This window comes from Podarcis vaucheri (assembly GCF_965113315.1).
Source record: "Podarcis vaucheri genome assembly, chromosome: 1".
NCBI lineage: Eukaryota > Metazoa > Chordata > Lepidosauria > Squamata > Lacertidae > Podarcis > Podarcis vaucheri.
The window spans coordinates 16,321,640-16,338,397 of NC_138759.1; positions in this window are offsets into that span (position 1 = coordinate 16,321,640).

Below are 16,758 nucleotides of genomic sequence, written 5' to 3' on the forward strand. Positions count from 1 at the left end.
GGCCTAGTGAGCACAACACCCTGGTAGATATTGCCCTTTTGAGGTAGCTGTAGGAAAGAAGAAGAAGAGGAGGAGTTTGGATTTGATATCCCGCCTTATCACTACCCGAAGGAGTCTCCAAGCGGCTAACATTCTCCTTTCCCTTCCTCCCCCACAACAAACACTCTGTGAGGTGAGTGGGGCTGAGAGACTTCAGAGAAGTGTGACTGGCCCAAGGTCACCCAGCAGCTGCATGTGGAGGAGCAGAGACACGAACCCGGTTCACCAGATTACGAGTCCACCACTCTTAACCACTACACCACACTGGCTCTCCAGGGACTGAACAAGATGGAGAGAGACTGAAACTAAAGAGCCATGAAAATCTAAAACCCAAAGTACAAGATTGGCTCCACTATTACCAAATAACGGAGGTTTTTAAACAAGACAGGAAAATTGGCTTCCAGGTGGAAAAATCAAAACTTGAGACAGAATTGTTAGAACCCAATACTAAGAATCTGTCAAGAATGTATAACTTGCTGTTAAAATGGAATACACAAGATGAAGTAGTTAAATCAGCCATGATTAAATGGGCACAGGACATCGGTCATAATATAATGTCAGCTGACTGGGAAAGGTTGTGGAACACCGGAATTAAATTTACGGCATGTAGTGCCTTAAAGGAAAATGTAATGAAAATGGTTTACAGGTGGTACATGACCCCAGTCAAGCTGGCAAAAATTTATCATTTGCCCGACAATAAATGTTGGAAATGTAAAGAAACTGAAGGTACTTTTTATCATCTTTGGTGGACGTGCCCGAAGATTAAGGTCTTTTGGGAGATGATATATAATGAAATGAAAAAGGTATTTAAATATACCTTTCTTAAGAAACCAGAGGCCTTTCTCTTGGGCATTGTCGGCCAATTGGTGCAAAAAAAAGATAGAACTTTCTTTATGTATGCAACAACAGCAGCAAGAATATTGATAGCAAAGTATTGGAAGACACAAGATCTACCCACCGTGGAAGAATGGCAGATGAAAGTGATTGACTACATGACTTTGGCGGAAATGACGAGCAGAATTCGAGACCAGGGGAAGGAGACTGCGGAAGAAGATTGGAAGAAATTCAAGATTTATCTTAAGGACCATTATAAACTTGAGGAAGTTTAGAATGTCGAGATTCGACAGAGATAAAGGGTTGCAGTAATATAAGATTAGAATAAGAAAGGACTATAATAAATTAGAGTTGGAAAAATATGTATAAGTTGCTGTAAAATTTGGACATGAGGATGCAGAAAGGGGAGGTATGGGGAAGTCCGAGGAAAGAAGTCTACGAAATGACATTATGAAACCACGCTTCTTTGTTTGTTTGTTTGTTTGTTTTTGTGTTTGTTTGTTATAAAAACTTTTGTAAAACTAATAAAAAATATTATAAAAAAAAAAAAATGAAGGTCGCCACCTTCCCACAGTCACCTAAGTCTCCTCTTCTCCCAGGTCCTTCCTAAGCAATCTGAGACTCCATCGACGTGTATGTCTCTGCTCCACACTTTTCATACCTTTTCTGGTTCTGGGAAACCAGGGGGAGAGGAGCTGGTCGCAGCAGGAGGGGGAGACACCATGGCTTCTTCACCAGCCTGACTCATCTCTGCCTTTTGGCCCCCTTCCTCCCCAACCTCTGATTCTGCCTCTGATTCTGGGCTTTTCTCCTTGCCTTCCTCCTCTTCTCCCCATGACCACTCATTGTGGTCCCACCACCAGCCCCCTGGGCTCCGAGCCTTCTCCCCTTCGTGGTTCCCCAGTTGGTTCCTCCCGCCATTCCTCTGCGTCCAACCAGTCCATGACAGTAAATGAAACCATATATCCTTTTTTAAAAATTTAAAGTTTTTTATTTATACAACAAGAAAAACAAACAAAAAACACAAATACCAAATTATACACAAATTACAAAAATAACCATAGACACATAATATTCTTAGCAAGCAATAAAACATCTATTGATCTTAACACTAAAGACCCAACCTCCCGTCTATTCCATACTTCAAATTCATATTACTTATTGCCAATACACATTTTTTTTCATAATTAAACTTATTCTCATTAAATCTAATTTCTTATATCTACCTTACAACTATTACTGAAGTTCCTCGAATGCTGCAACAGAGTTTAAACTACTATATTTATTTTTCAGATATTCTTTAAAAACCTCCCATTTAGAAACAAATTCCTGTTTTGATTTATTCTTTATTTTTTTCTGATAAACCATCTAATTCAGCATATTCTGTCAGCTTTTGGATCCAATCTTGTATAGAGGGGATTTCATTACTCTTCCATTTTGCTGCGATCAAAACTCTTGCTGCCGCCGTCGCATATAAAAAGATACCCTTCCTCTTTTGTGGGATATCCAAATCTGTTATTCCCAGGAGGTAGGCCTCTGGTTTTTTATTGAAAGAGATCTTTAGCATTTTTTGCAGTTCTACATGGATACTCTCCCAGAATACCTGTGTTTTCCTACATATCCAGCACATATGGAAGAATGTTCCTGAGTCTCCGCATCTCTAACAGTTACTTGATACATTTTTATACATTTTTGAAAGCTTCCATGGTGTTAGATACCATCGATGTTGCATTTTTTGAAAGTTCTCTCTAATCGTGTAACAATTTGTGAATTTCCAATTGATCTTCCATAAATTTTCCCATTGGGCCATGGTTATTGAGTGGCCAAAATCCTGGGACCACCTCACCATTGCCACTGTTACCTCCTCCTCCTTGACTGTCCAGTCAAGGAGGAGTCGGTAAGTTTTGGAAAGAGTTTTTCTTTTAGCATTTACAAGATCAGATTCGAATCGGGAAATTTCTGTTGAGAACCCCTTTTGTTTGTCAAATAACTGATTTTTCAAATAACTGATGGTATTGGAACCAGTCTGAAATGTGGTCTCTTATTTCCTCAAAGTTTTTTAATTTTATTTGGTTATCTTCATTTTTTAAAAGTATTTTATATGTTGGCCAGCTTTCCTGAGTATTTTTCCGTTTTACTGCTATGGCTTCTACTGGAGAAGTCCACCACGGGACTTTAGGCTCCATCAGGTCTTTATATTTTTCCCATACAGCAAAGAGCAACTTTCTTATTATATGGTTGGTAAAGTTTTTATTAATTTTCACTTTTCCATATATTAGGTAGGCGTGCTATCCCCAACGGTTGTCAAAACCTTCCAGGTCCAGGAGGTCCGAATCCTGCAACGTGCACCAATCTTTTAGCCAGGTGAAACAGGCTGCCTCGTAGTAAAGTTTTAGGTCGGGTAGGGAAAAGCCTCCTCTCTCTCTTATGTCTGTGTTTAATCCTAGGTTTCTTCCCTTCCCACAGGAATTTGGAAATTTCTCTTTGCCATATCTTGAGACAACCTGCTTCACCCAGTACTGGAATCATTTGAAATAAAAAGATTAATTTTGGAAGCACATTCATCTTTATAATGGAAATCCTACCCAGAAATGTTAATTTTAGTTTACTCCAGTTACAAAGTTTTTTCGAATCTCTAACCAAGTTTTGGTGTAATTATCCTGAAATAAGTTTATGTTCTTGGGGGTGATCCAAATACCCAGGTATTTCGCTTTTGAGGAGATTTTCAGGCCCAATATTTTTTTCTAAATCGTCCTTTTCCTCTGTGGTTACATTTTTAAGAAGCATTTTTGTTTTTGTTATATTCAGCTTAAAGCCTGCCACTTCTCCAAATTCTTTAATCAATTCCAGCACTCTTTTCAGACTTTCTTTAGGGTTTTCAGTCATAACAAGTAAATCGTCCGCAAAAGATTTAATTTTATATGTTTTGCTTCCCAGAGTGATGCCTTTAACAAGTTGATCCTTTCTTATCTGATTGTTCAAGACTTCCATCACCAAGATAAATATCAGTGGTGACAGTGGGCAGCCCGGTCTGGTTCCCTTGTTTATTTTGCACTCCTCAGTAATTCTTCCATTGATGATCAGTTTTGCATATTGTTCCGAATAGATGGCATTTATTCCTTTACAAATATTTTCTCCCAGTCTGATTTCTTCCATTAATTTTTTCATAAACTACCAGGACACATTATCAAAAGCTTTTTCAGCATCCACCAACATAATAGCTGCTGGTTTGTCAATTTTAATATCCAAATATTCTAATACATTGATCACACATCTAATATTGGATTGCATAAATTGTCCGGGAAGAAATCCGGTTTGATCTTTATGAATTATCTCTTTCAGCACCATTTTTAATCTATTTGCAAGAATGTCTGCAAATATCTTGTAATCGTTATTTAACAGTGCAATGGGTCTGTAATTGGCCATGTTTGAGGCATCTGTTCCCTGTTTGTGGATAAGAGTAATAAAGCTGTTCTTCCAGGTTTTTGGTAGCTTTCCATTTGCCAAAATATTATTCATTAGGTCTTTCATGGGAAGAAAAAATGCTTGTTCTAACTTTTTATAGTAATTAGCTGGAAGACCATCTTGGCCCGGTGTCTTTCCTAATTTTGATCTCTGTATAGCTTGTTGCACCTCCATAGCTGTTATTGGTGAGTTCAAGATTTCAGTTTTTTCCTTGGGTATTATTGGTGGTTTATTTTTGCCCAAATAATCAATTATTTTTTCTAGAGTCTCTGGACCTTCTTTATATAGTTTTCCGAAAAAACTAGCAAAGTTTTTACTAATTTCCTTCGGTTCTTGAATCCATTTGTCTTCGATTTTAATTTTATTGATAATTCTATCTTCCTTTTTCTTCTTTAATTGCCAGGCCAAAAGTTTGCCAGGTTTATTTGCAAACTCAAAATTTCTATGTCTCAACCATTTTATCTTCCATTCTATCTCTTCATTTATTATCATGGATAATTGTGTCTGTAAATTTTTTATACTTTGCTTAATTAGTTCATCATCTGGTTTTTGGAAAAGGATCCTTTCCTTTTTTCTAATTTCCTCCCATATCTCCATTTTCTTCTTCTCCTTTATTTTCCTTTGGAATGCGTTTTGTTGGATAAAGAAGCCTCTTATGACGGCTTTACCCGCATCCCAAACCGTCTCTAGATCTACTCCTTGATTTAAGTTGAACTTAAAATATTCTTCTAAGATTTGCTTGGCCTTCTGTACAGTTTTTTCATAGTTTAGCATACTCTCATTAAGTTGCCACCTTTTAACCTTTTCTTCTTTTCCTTTAAAGTTAACCCAGACCACGCTGTGATCTGAAATTGTCCTTGGATGAATTTCTGCTTTTGTAATATTATTTAATAAATCCTTTGTTGTCCAGATCACGTCGATTCGCCCCGCCGATTTATGTGGCTCCGAATAATGTGTAAATTCTTTCTCTGTTGGATTCTTAAACCTCTAAGCGTCAAACAAATTCAGGAGTTCTATTAATTAAACTATATATCCTAAAGACACCAGTCTCCGCTGACCTTCATTCCAAGGAAGCCGAACCCCTGGAGGCTCTCAGGGACTGGGGTTGCGAACAAGGATATGTGTCCTGTAGCTTCCTGAGAAATACAGTGTGCTGGTCCCGTGGGTTACCCAAGAGGCGAGGTCCAAGTCCAGTCCATGGTCAAAGGTGCAACATGGAGGCAGTTGGTAGATGCTGAAGCTGGGTGCAGTGCAGGGGGTCAGGTGAAGTCAGGTACAGGCATGCAAGCAGGGAGCCAGGGCAGGTGAGAAGCTCAGGCAGGTAAGCAGGACAGGGTCCAAGCAGGAACTAGCAACCAACAACATTGCTCCCGCAACTTGGGACTGGGGCTGGCCGGCTTTTATCTGCCCCGAGGCATCGGGCAGCCCCGATCCTCTGGTGACTCGCCTCTCCTGGCCTGAAGGCGAGCACTCCTTCTGTGGGAACTTAGGCAACCCCAGCTTCCTCTGACGGGGCTGAGAGTGGAGCGCCTGCAGGCAATGGGTCCTCCATCATCTCAGGAGCCAGAGCAGACTCAGCTGACGCCTGCACCTGAGGATCCAGCACAGGTGAGGACCCTTCAGGCTCAAGCCCCAGCTTGTTCAAGCTCAGCTGGTTCTGGAGGTGGGGAATCCTGTGCAGGCTGGGATCCGTCAGGTTCAGCATCCGAGTCCAAATCCCAGGCCATCACATACTGTTCTGTGATGCGTTTCCCATTCAACCAACTTCTATCCAACTTGAAAATGTAAGTTGCTTCATGGGGAAAGAAACTGGGGGAAGGCATCCCCACCCCACTCTCTGGTGTGTACAGCAACACACAAAAATAACTCGAAACGCAGCAGAAAGAAATGACCTCGCTGCATTTTAAGTCACTGATGTGTGATGTGTCAAGCTTTTCAGATGAACCAGCCTGTCATTCAGTTAACAGCACCGTCGGACTGAAGGGCAAGCTAGCAAGGCAACAATGGACCATCTGCTTGTAGGAGAAGCCAGAAAAGGGAATCAGCATAAGATGCCTAACTGCTATTGAAATGTAATCAATTAATCGATTGACTAAGCAGTAGGGACAGTCGTGAAAGCCTCCCATCTGAATTAATCCCTAGATGCGGAGCTGCTTAATTACCTGATTATGTTCCCAGAGCAACACTGATAAAGTCGGAATCCTTCGTTCTTATTTCCAGAAACTGCATGGAGTCAAAACGTTCCTTTTCTGTAACTCAGAGATGGGGAACCTTTTCCGTCCTACGGGGTGTGTTTTCTTCTGAGCAGCCTTCAGGAGGGCAACTTGCAAGCAGTAGGGCCAGAAGCAACATGGAGGGGGCAAGGAATATATATATATATATTTGTATAGCAGGTATTCATGCATTGCTGTGGGTGCCAGCAGTGGTCCATTCTGCTGAATACCATAATAAAGGCCTGCTCCCTCTAGCCAACAAAGTAGGGGTATAATAATTAATTAAAGGAATAAATAACTAAAATCAGTTGAAAACACCAAGACAACAAATGCATTATTCATTCATTCATTAAATTTGTATTCCACCCTTCATCCGTAGACCTCAGAGTAGTGGCTCCTGGAAGCTGTCTCTATGGCACAGCAGCCACACCCCAGGAAATGGCTTCAACTGGCCAGCTAAACCAGGTGAGGGTAGCCAATGGGTCTCAAACCCTCAGGGAGTTAGGGATCTCCACTGCATGCAAAGACAGACTCCGGCAGGTTCAGCAGAAGAGACCAGTTGTGAGGTCCAATGGTCAAGAAGGTGGTTTCTGCACCTGCTGTAGAGGGAAGTGAGGGGCCGGCGGGACAAAATATACACCAGGAAGCTTAGTTGGGTCAGAGTCGAGTATACCCTTCCAGAGTTAACGCTAAATACATTACTTCTAGTAAATGAGCCACTATAACTGATAGAGGACTGTGACAATTTGTGTCCCGGGCTTCTTAGACTCATCTACCCATGTACTATTGTGCAGATGCAATTCCCACTCCCCCGCCCCAGTTTTCCTACTCCACTATGTTAACCAGGTATGGTAGCACATCTAGGAGAAGGAAAACTCTGATCCTTAACCTCCGCTGCCTACACAAATCTGGAATGGAGTCCCCAGGGCGGTTGAATGGTGCGTCTGCTTTCCTTTGGACCACATCAGTGGGACTGAGAGTCTTGTCATCTGGGCAGCCCAGAACCTCCATATACACTACCCAGGCTTGTGCCCGGTGTGATGGCCTGGGACTCTGGGTCGGACTCGGAGCCAGAGGAGTCTCAGTCCACACCAGATCCTTTGCCTCAGGCGGCAGCTGAACCTAGTCTGGGGCCTGATCCTGAAGAGCCCCAGTCTGCCCAGGTTCCCCTGCAACAAGCACCAGCTGGGCCGAATCAGGGGCCTGAGCCTGCCCTGGCTCCAGATGTAGGGATTACCTCGTTGCCTCCAGCTGGGCCATCACTTACAACTGCTCCATTACCAGTTTGGTCAGGAGAGGCTGAGGCGGCCTCTGGGTCTAGTAACCCACCAACATCTCCTGAGCTGCAGAGACTGAGGTCTGAGAAAAGGAGAGACCTGAGTACTCGCAGGAGGAGTGTTCGCCTTCAGACGAGACAGGGAGGTGAGTCACCGGGGGATCAGGACCGACCGTTACCCTGACAGAGATAAAAGGCTGTCAGACCCCGCCCCATGTTGCGGGAGCAACGTTGCTGTTTGCCGGAACATGCCTGTGATCCTGTGCCTGACCTTGCCTGGTTCCCTGCCTCGTGTCCTGCCTTGGCCCTGTCGGACTGACTCCTCGTGGAACCCTTGGATATGGGACCTGACCTGGACCGCGTTGCTTGGGTTACCCCCGGGCCCAGCACACCCTGGGGAGGCCACTTTGGTGCTGTTCATGCAGCAGTTTGGCTTCACCCCCGGAGGTGCACTCCACTGTCTCTTGAGACAGACGGATGCCAACAACAGCAATGAAGTCCTTTTCATGGATGAACATGGATGCAGCCCCAGGGTGGTACGATGCCCATGTTGATTCCTGAAAGGGGCTTCCTACCATGAGTTGAAGGCATCTTCCCAGAACTAACTTGGTTAGCTACACAATTGGGAAGGGCGATAGGTAAGGGTTAAGGGACCCCTGACCATTAGGTCCAGTCTTGGCCGACTCTAGGGTTGTGACACCCATCTCGCTTTATTGGCCAAGGGAGCCGGTGTACAGCTTCTGGGTCTTGTGGCCAGCATGACTAAGCTGCTTCTGGCGAACCAAAGCAGCACACGGAAACGCCGTTTACGTTCCTGCTGGAGTGGTACCTATTTATCTACTTGCACTTTGACATGCTTTCGAACTGCTAGGTTGGCAGGAGCAGGGACCAAGCAACGGGAGCTCACCCCTTCGTGGGGATTCGAACCGCCAACCTTCTGATCGGCAAGTCCTAGGCTCTGTGGTTTAACCCACAGCGCCACCCGCATCCCTCGGGAAGGGCGACAGCTCGGTGTTAAAAGCATCAGCTTATCATGCAGAAGGTCCCGGTCTCGATCCCTGGCATCTCCAGCTAAAGCTAGGAATCTCCCCTTCCTGGATCCTGGAGAACAGCTGCCAGTCGGTGGAGGCAATACAGAGCCAGCTGTGACAGTGATATGACTCAGTAGAAGGAAACTTCCCTACATTTCCAGCTTGGATGAGTAGTAGCACCACGGACGTTTTCAGCATGATGGGGAGAAGATGCAGTATATGCCAGCAATATATAATTAACTGCTACAGTACTTCCAGCGCAAACATGCTCGAGTTGGTTTGAGTACTGTTAGCTGCACTTCCCTTTATTCCGGAGGATTAAATGTTGACTTTCCGTTTCTGCATGCAACACTTGCTGCTGTAGGGCGAAGCAGAAGGTTGCACTGTGCTTATCCTTGTGTGCAAACAATATAAATAGATGTCAAATAGAGAACGCCGCGGAGCCATCTTTCTCCCGACAATATGGTAAGCCTCAAAGACAGAAATGGATTTCCTGCTCGCTACCTCTGCCTCAGTTGCTATAGCATTAGCCGGAGCCTAGCTTTCCAGAATGAGGGAAATGAAATAAAAACAAGCATCTACGATCAGTAGCAAACAACAACAACATATGCACTGCTCCCAGGAGGTGCTGCTAATATCGAAAGGCTTTCGGGAAGCCACTCGTCATTCTTAGCATGGCTTCGAACAACTGTAGCGTGGAAGAATATTGTGCATCAGTTTCGTTCAACAGCAGCTTTAAAGGGAGAGGAAATCACTCCGAGCGGTGACTTTTCTGTGTGTGTGAAAGCAGCTCTGTATATTCTAATCACACCTCATTGCTGCCAAGTCCAGATCTATAAGAGGGGGGAAAGCTGAATCAGAACAGCACAAGAACGCATGCAGAAGGCAACCTCTGCTGCAAGCTTGAGGGAGTTCTGCAGTACATTTTACTAATTCACCTCCAGCCCCGCAGCGATAACGTGGCGGTTTGCAATCTCCAAGTACTCTTGGGGGGCGGGGGGAGTGAAGTGGATTGGGGGTGGGGGAGGCATTCTTAGGAATCCTTGGTGCAATACTAGGCTGCACAACCGAGAGAGACAGATTTCCAACCAACTCATTAAGCAATTCAACTTAAATCCATAAATGGTACTTCTTGCGCTACCTTTAACTCAGGTTGTGCTCTTCACAAATAAATGCCTCCTGAGAAAATAACAGATGCCGGTTGCGGAGGCAGATTGCACAGGCAAAAGATTGTGTTGGCTTCTTTGGCATTTAAAACAAATATTTTGTTCCAGAGTACAGGGTGATGCATTATACCAGGGCATGCTGCTTGCCCAGCTAATCTACCTCAAGGGTGGGGAACTTTTTGCAAGCTGGGGGCCACCTTCTCTTCCAGACGATCATCCAGGGGCCACATGGGCAGAACGCACATTTTAACTTTCCATAGCAGCCTAGGCTCTTCTTTTACACACAGGGGCTTCCACCCAGGCAAGCAAAAGCCATTATTAGAGTTCAAGGACACTTTACACATAGGGAAAAAATACCCAAGGAGGTTGCAAAAGAAGGGGTGGTGAGTAGGGCTGTCATATTTCAAAAAGTAAAAAACAGGACAGCAAGTAAGAGCCAGGCTGGTGAGAGTCCTGAGGGCCAATGAGAGACACCTACGGAGCCTTATCTGGCCCCCGAGCCTTGAAAATCTCCATCCCTGGTCCAGCAACTCTCCAGGGGCCCAAATAAAGGTTTTCATGCACTATGGGGGACGGAACGGAACTGTACACACAAACTGGGAGTCACAGACACTACCAGAACTAGTAAATTATAATCTCTAGCACAAGTGTAGCATTTGGTGGAAGGGCCCTGCTTTCTGGATTATGTCAACCTTTATGGTATACTCCCGATGTTTTAGACTACAGCATCCTTTATCCCTGATCATGGGCTGGGCTGGCTGAGTGAAGCTGATGGAAGCTGTAGTTCAAAACATCTGAAGGGCAACACATCGGCTACTCCTGATCTGTAGTGATTGGTGGGGCAGCACAGGCAGGGCAGTGTTCCTCATCTGCCTTCCAAGTACCAAGTGTTGCTACTGGTTCCTGAGAGAAGGGGGTGCGAGGTGCAGGAAGCTGCCATGCTCGGTGAAGGCACGGCAGTGGAACCATGCTTCCTGCCACTGTGCTTGCACCGTGCTGAGCTCCCACCATGCCTCACCCGTCTCCCTGGTCCCTCTCCCTCTCGTGAAACAATGCTCAGTGAGCAATACTGCTCTGCCCCTCCCCACCCTGCTGGCTGCTATGGCCTCTGATGTCAACAGTTCAGGGGTTAAAATGAGGGATGGACATCAGTATGGTGTACTCTTGTCCCCTCTCAACGATGCTCACAAGAGGAGCTTTGCGGAACTGGCATTGCTACAGGTGCCAACACAATGCCTGTTCTGCATTGGTACCACCAAACTTTGAAACCCCCTGCCTGTTGACATCAGGCAAGTAACTTTACTGTACTCTTTTCGGTGCCTCTAAAAACATTTTTGTTGAGACAAGCCTACAAGGCTTGGTAGAATATTGATGTATGTTTTAAGCGTATTGCTAATTTTAATTTTTTTAAAATAATTGAATTGCTTTGTTCTTTTTGTAAATCGGAGGTAATGCATAGCCGCCACATCCATGAGCTCCTTTTAGTGAGAACCAGGGCTCCATCTAAAACAAGCTTAATGGCTGCCAACCTGAGGTATTGGATTGTCTGAACAAGCACAAGATTCACATGCAATGGCATGCATGTATCACAGGAGGAGCGGGTGACAGTTTCTGGAAAATGCATGGCGCCTCCCTTCGCATTTGTTAACAGCCCAGCCTGAACAACAATTGGTCTCTCTCAGTTCCTGGCCAGTAGAGATTAGGGGTATTATTATGAATGGTGACATTTTCGGCGCACAGGGAGAATAGAAGTTTTTTCACCGTAGCTGTTTCTTCTGGATAACAGAGATGTGTGAACTGCATATTTAATGTTCATAAGAGGCTTTGAAAATGTAAAGGGCAGTTTATTTATTCTTGCTTAAAGTGATTAATCGTGGTCCTGAGGCACAAAAAGAAAGCGTCGGAAGCTTTTCCAAGCACAAACTTTCACATTTCAGGTCTCAATCTCCAGCTCATCATGGGCAAGGCTTGATGCAAGCAGTTTGCCTTAGGTATAATAAACATGTAAGGGTGTTGTCATGCTGCAGTTCACTGAGCCACTGACAGGTGGTGCTGTAGAGTAAACCCACCCAAAAGGCAGTGGATGAACGGCCCAGGAGCACCCAAAACAAACTCCAGGAGATCCCTAGCAGCTGCCCTACTCTACTAGCTCCTCTAGCTGCGTCCTAGAATTCCTGTCCCCAGGATCCAAAGCCCCAGGTTGCCTGGTGCTGCTACGAGCCACCTTACTCCTCCCTGGTCAACTTGAGGAGTTTGAGCTTCTGCTTCTACTTCCATGGCTGAGTAGGAGCATGAGTTCCTGTAGGAGCACAGGAAGGTGGCGATGAGCAGTGGCAGGCCAGCCTGGTAATCCATTTCTACAACAGAAGATTCCCCAACTGGTCGGTGCTTCTGGCCTCCTTCCTGCTCTCCTCCTGCTGCCAGGCCAACCTTTCATCTCCCTTGGCTGTGGTGGACAGCAAAAAGACATAGAAGCATGTTTTGGTCAAGGAAGGGGATGCAATTTCTGGAAACAGCTTCTCCCTCCCAGCAGCGCTCTTTGGAGCTGCCCTGCGTGGCTTCTTGCACCTCCGAGCTTAGAGCCACCTGGGAGCCACATGGAGAGGCTCTGAAAGCCCTTCCAGTCCTTCCCCATTTTCCTTTGCACCTCTGACATTGGAGTTGCAAAGGAGAAGGGGGGGGGGAGAAAGATCATAAAGGACTAGAGGAGGAGTGGGGGATCTTTGGCCCACCAGATGTTCATAGAATCATAGAACCATAGGACTGCAGACTTAGAAGGCACCTGAGGGTCATCTAGTGCCTGCAATGCAGGAATCTCAGCTAAAGCATCCATGACAAATGACCATCCATCTAAAAAATCTCCAAGGAAGGAGAGTCCAAAACCTTCTGAGGGAGCCTGTTCCGCCGCCAATCAGTTTTTACAACCAGAAGGTTATTCCTGGTGTTAGTCAGAATCTCCTTTCTTGTAACTTGAACCCATTGGTGCACGACCTCTCCTCCAGAGCAGGAGAAAACAAACTTGCTCCATTCTCCTTGTGACAGTCCTTTAGATCAGTGTTTCCCAACCTTTTTTGGGCAAAGGCACACTTGTTTCATGAAAAAAATCTCGAGGCACACCACCATTACGGCCCTGTGACGTCAGCGCGCAGCGTCACGCCGGGAGGGACATGAATTGCTAGCAGATTACATAATCACCTCCTTGATTGACAGCACAGACTCACACCATAGCCAAGACGAGGGGGGAAAACCTCAGTCATGCACAGTCATGCACATGTGGGGGCTAAATGAGGACGAAGACCGGGCAGAGAGCAGGGTTCAAATCACCCCACCTGGCCAGGACAATCCATGGGTGCTCCCTTGAGCCACTCGCCTGACCCACCTCGCAGGGCTGTTGTTGCGAGGATAACACGGGGAGAACCACGCACGCCCCTGGGAGCTCCTTGGAGGAGAAAGCGGGTGATGAATGCAATGCACGAAATATATGAGAGGCGACCAGGTTTTGCAGGTGAGGGGCCCCCGCCAGCCTCCGCTTCCAACACCCGGCGCAACGACGCCGAAGTTTCCCCCCGGGCTCGGCTCGGGGAGCAGCGCTGCTCCCCCCCGGCTCCCCTTCACCCTCCCGGCTCTCTCTGCCGCCCACTGGGGACCCCCCTCACCTGCCAAGTCCGGAGCGCCGGTGGAAGTTGCATGCATGCATGCAGGGCGTCGCGTTGCCATTGCATTGCACTGCACTCCATGCAACGCCTGCACGCATGCATTGCCTTGCACGCCCGCCAAGGGGTCTCCCCGCGGTCCGATGCGTCCCCTCTGGCGCGGATGCAGCATTGCAAAAATTAAAAACCCCCGACGCAGCCCTACCTGGGGGGCAGCCTCCGCCGCTCCGCCTCCACGGGGATCCCCGGGCTCCATCCTGCCGCCCGATCTCCGCGGGGGCGCAGGCAGGCTGCGCGGGGTCTGCGCGGAAGAGCCCCTGCCCGCCCGGCCGCCGCAGCGCTCATTCCATGGCCGGGAGAAGAGCGCTTCAAACAAAACGCCCGGCCCGCCAGGCCACACTGGGAAACGTAGTTCGCACACCCCGCGCGGGCGCGGAGCCCAAGGGCGAGGGGACTACGGATCCCGGCAGCCCCCGCGCCGGGGACGGAGGGGGAGAGGCCGGGTGCAGGGATGGAGGGACGGGTGGGCGAGCGAGTGAGTGAGTGGCAGTCGCCAAGCCTTGGCCGAGAGCCAGGAAGGGCCTCCCCGGAGGAGGAGGAGGAGGAGGAGGAGGGAGGCGCAGAGCGGGAGGGAGGGAGGGAACCCCAGGGGTCATCTAGTGACGGCGCCCCAATCGAAAATTTGACTTGAAGAAAAAAAATCTTTCGAATTTTTTAATTTTTCCCGCGGCACACCAGGCAACATCTCGCGGCACACTAGTGTGCCGCGGAACAGTGGTTGGGAAACACTGCTTTAGATATCTGAAGATGGCTGTCGTATCTCCTCTCGGTCTCCTCATTACCAGGCTGGACACATACCCAGCTCCCTCCATGACCATACCTCATAAGGCTTGGTTGCCAGACCCTTGATCGTCTTGGTTGCCCTCCTCTGCACACCTGCCAGCTTGTGAATGTCCTTCTTAAATTGTGGCGCCCACAACTGAAAACATGTCGTGCTGCTAACTGCAGGCAAACCACCTGGCTTCGTCTTTTGCAAGCAAAATCTAGCAACGAAAGCATGCCTACCTACAAGGTAGTTCCCATCGCTACATGAAAATCCAGACATCGCTGCTGCTGACAGTGAGAAGACTTGGCTGACACTGAAGCTGCTGTGGCCAGAAAGCCGTGCAGAGTTTGCCTGCCACCTTCTCGGCGGGGGCCTGAGCTGCTGCGGCTGCTGTTTGGGTTTCCTGGATTATGGTTTAGAAAAGGCTGCTCTGGTCAAACACTTGTTGTTGTTGTTGTTTAGTGATTTAGTCGTGTCCGACTCTTCGTGACCCCATGGACCAGAGCACACCAGGCACTCCTGTCTTCCACTGCCTCCCGCAGTTTGGTCAAACTCATGCTGGTAGCTTCGAGAACGTTGTCCAACCATCTCGTCCTCTGTCGTCCCCTTCTCCTTGTGCCCTCCATCTTTCCCAACATCAGGGTCTTTTCCAGGGAGTCTTCTCTTCTCATGAGGTGGCCAAAGTATTGGAGCCTCAGCTTCACGATCTGTCCTTGCAGTGAGCACTCAGGGCTGCTTTCCTTAAGAATGGATAGGTCTGATCTTCTTGCAGTCCATGGGACTCTCAAGAGTCTCCTCCAGCACCATAATTCAATAGGTCAAACACTACATAATCCATAATGCTTACCTAGGGGGAAATGTACCAATAGGACCAGTGAAAGACAAAGGGTTAAACTTTCACACCAGGGCTGGTTGCAAACTGCAACAGGTGTAACTAAATTGCTAAATGTGCATTTCGGGTGTGTGTGTGTGCTGAGTTATAAATGCAATGCCTCTCTGATGGAAAATTGCTTCATCTATCCCCCCTTTTATAGCATTGCATATGCTTGCATCTAATAGTTGGAGAGTTAGTGCAATCCAATTTCTCTGGCTTTAAAAAAACAACAATGCTAAAGCGGAAAACTATAACTCGAAGCCATTAGTCCACATTTGCAATGATCTATTATGTTCTCAGTGCCTAATTCCACCGCCCTGCATGAAAATGAAATTAACAGGATCATTTTCGGGATGAGCCTTATTTTCAAACACAATGTCTTAAGATGTCAATAAAGCAGCAGCTCATTGGGTAGAGAAGCTTTATATTTTGTCAGTTGATATATATATATATCAAGATCTACCGATACGCTGGGATCCTTTCAAGCGTGCTTCACAGAACAGTGGGAAGCAACGATATGATCTATCTTGGAGTAACTTCATACACGGCATTTTCCAGTTTATGAAACGGACGTTAAAAAGAAAGCAAGGGAGGGGAATGATTATGGAAAGCGCGCTGTACGTGACAATTCACGTCTGCGGCAGGATGGCTCGGGGGGGAAACGTATTTATAAACTCTTCCGGTTGGGTGCTTATAGATTGGCAAGATTGCAACCCAGAAGATATGCATTTATGGAGGATAAAAACTGCCTTTGCAATTTACACAGCAAAGGAGGGTACAGCAGAAGCTGCCAACGGTGTGGCCGCCAGCACCTTCTCAGAAACCCACAATGAACGAGAGACTGCACATTCTGCTTTGTTCCTGGCTCAGTCCCTGTTGCGATGGACACACACCCTTAAGCCTGTCCACGTTTCATTGGGTGCCAGGGTTGGACACCCATCCTTCCTGAGTATAGGAGAGGTGCAAAGAGCATCTCTCTGTGAGTGAAGGTAGAAAAGTCTGGTGTAGATGCTCCCTACAACCCCCATTGATAGGGTGGCCGATGCAGAGGCATGTCTGTAACGTTTTATAGCCTTGTGCCTTTTGCTGCCCTTTTGGATATGGCAGTCATTTTGTATTATGCCACACCCCTGTGGCAGCCATTTTGTGCTATGTCACGCCTCCTGCAGAAGCCATTTTGTGACTGGCGCCCATGGCACTTCTTCCACTGCGAAATGCTCCCACCTGGCCCAAAAGGTTGGCAACCCCTATCATGGTAGCTTGATGGAAGAGTGCGTGCTTTGTTTGCAGAAACTACCAAGTTCAATCCTTGGCAGTGCCAGGATCAGGACCTGAACCCCACACTCTGAGCCTACATTTATTTTCAGATCTGACAAGCAGG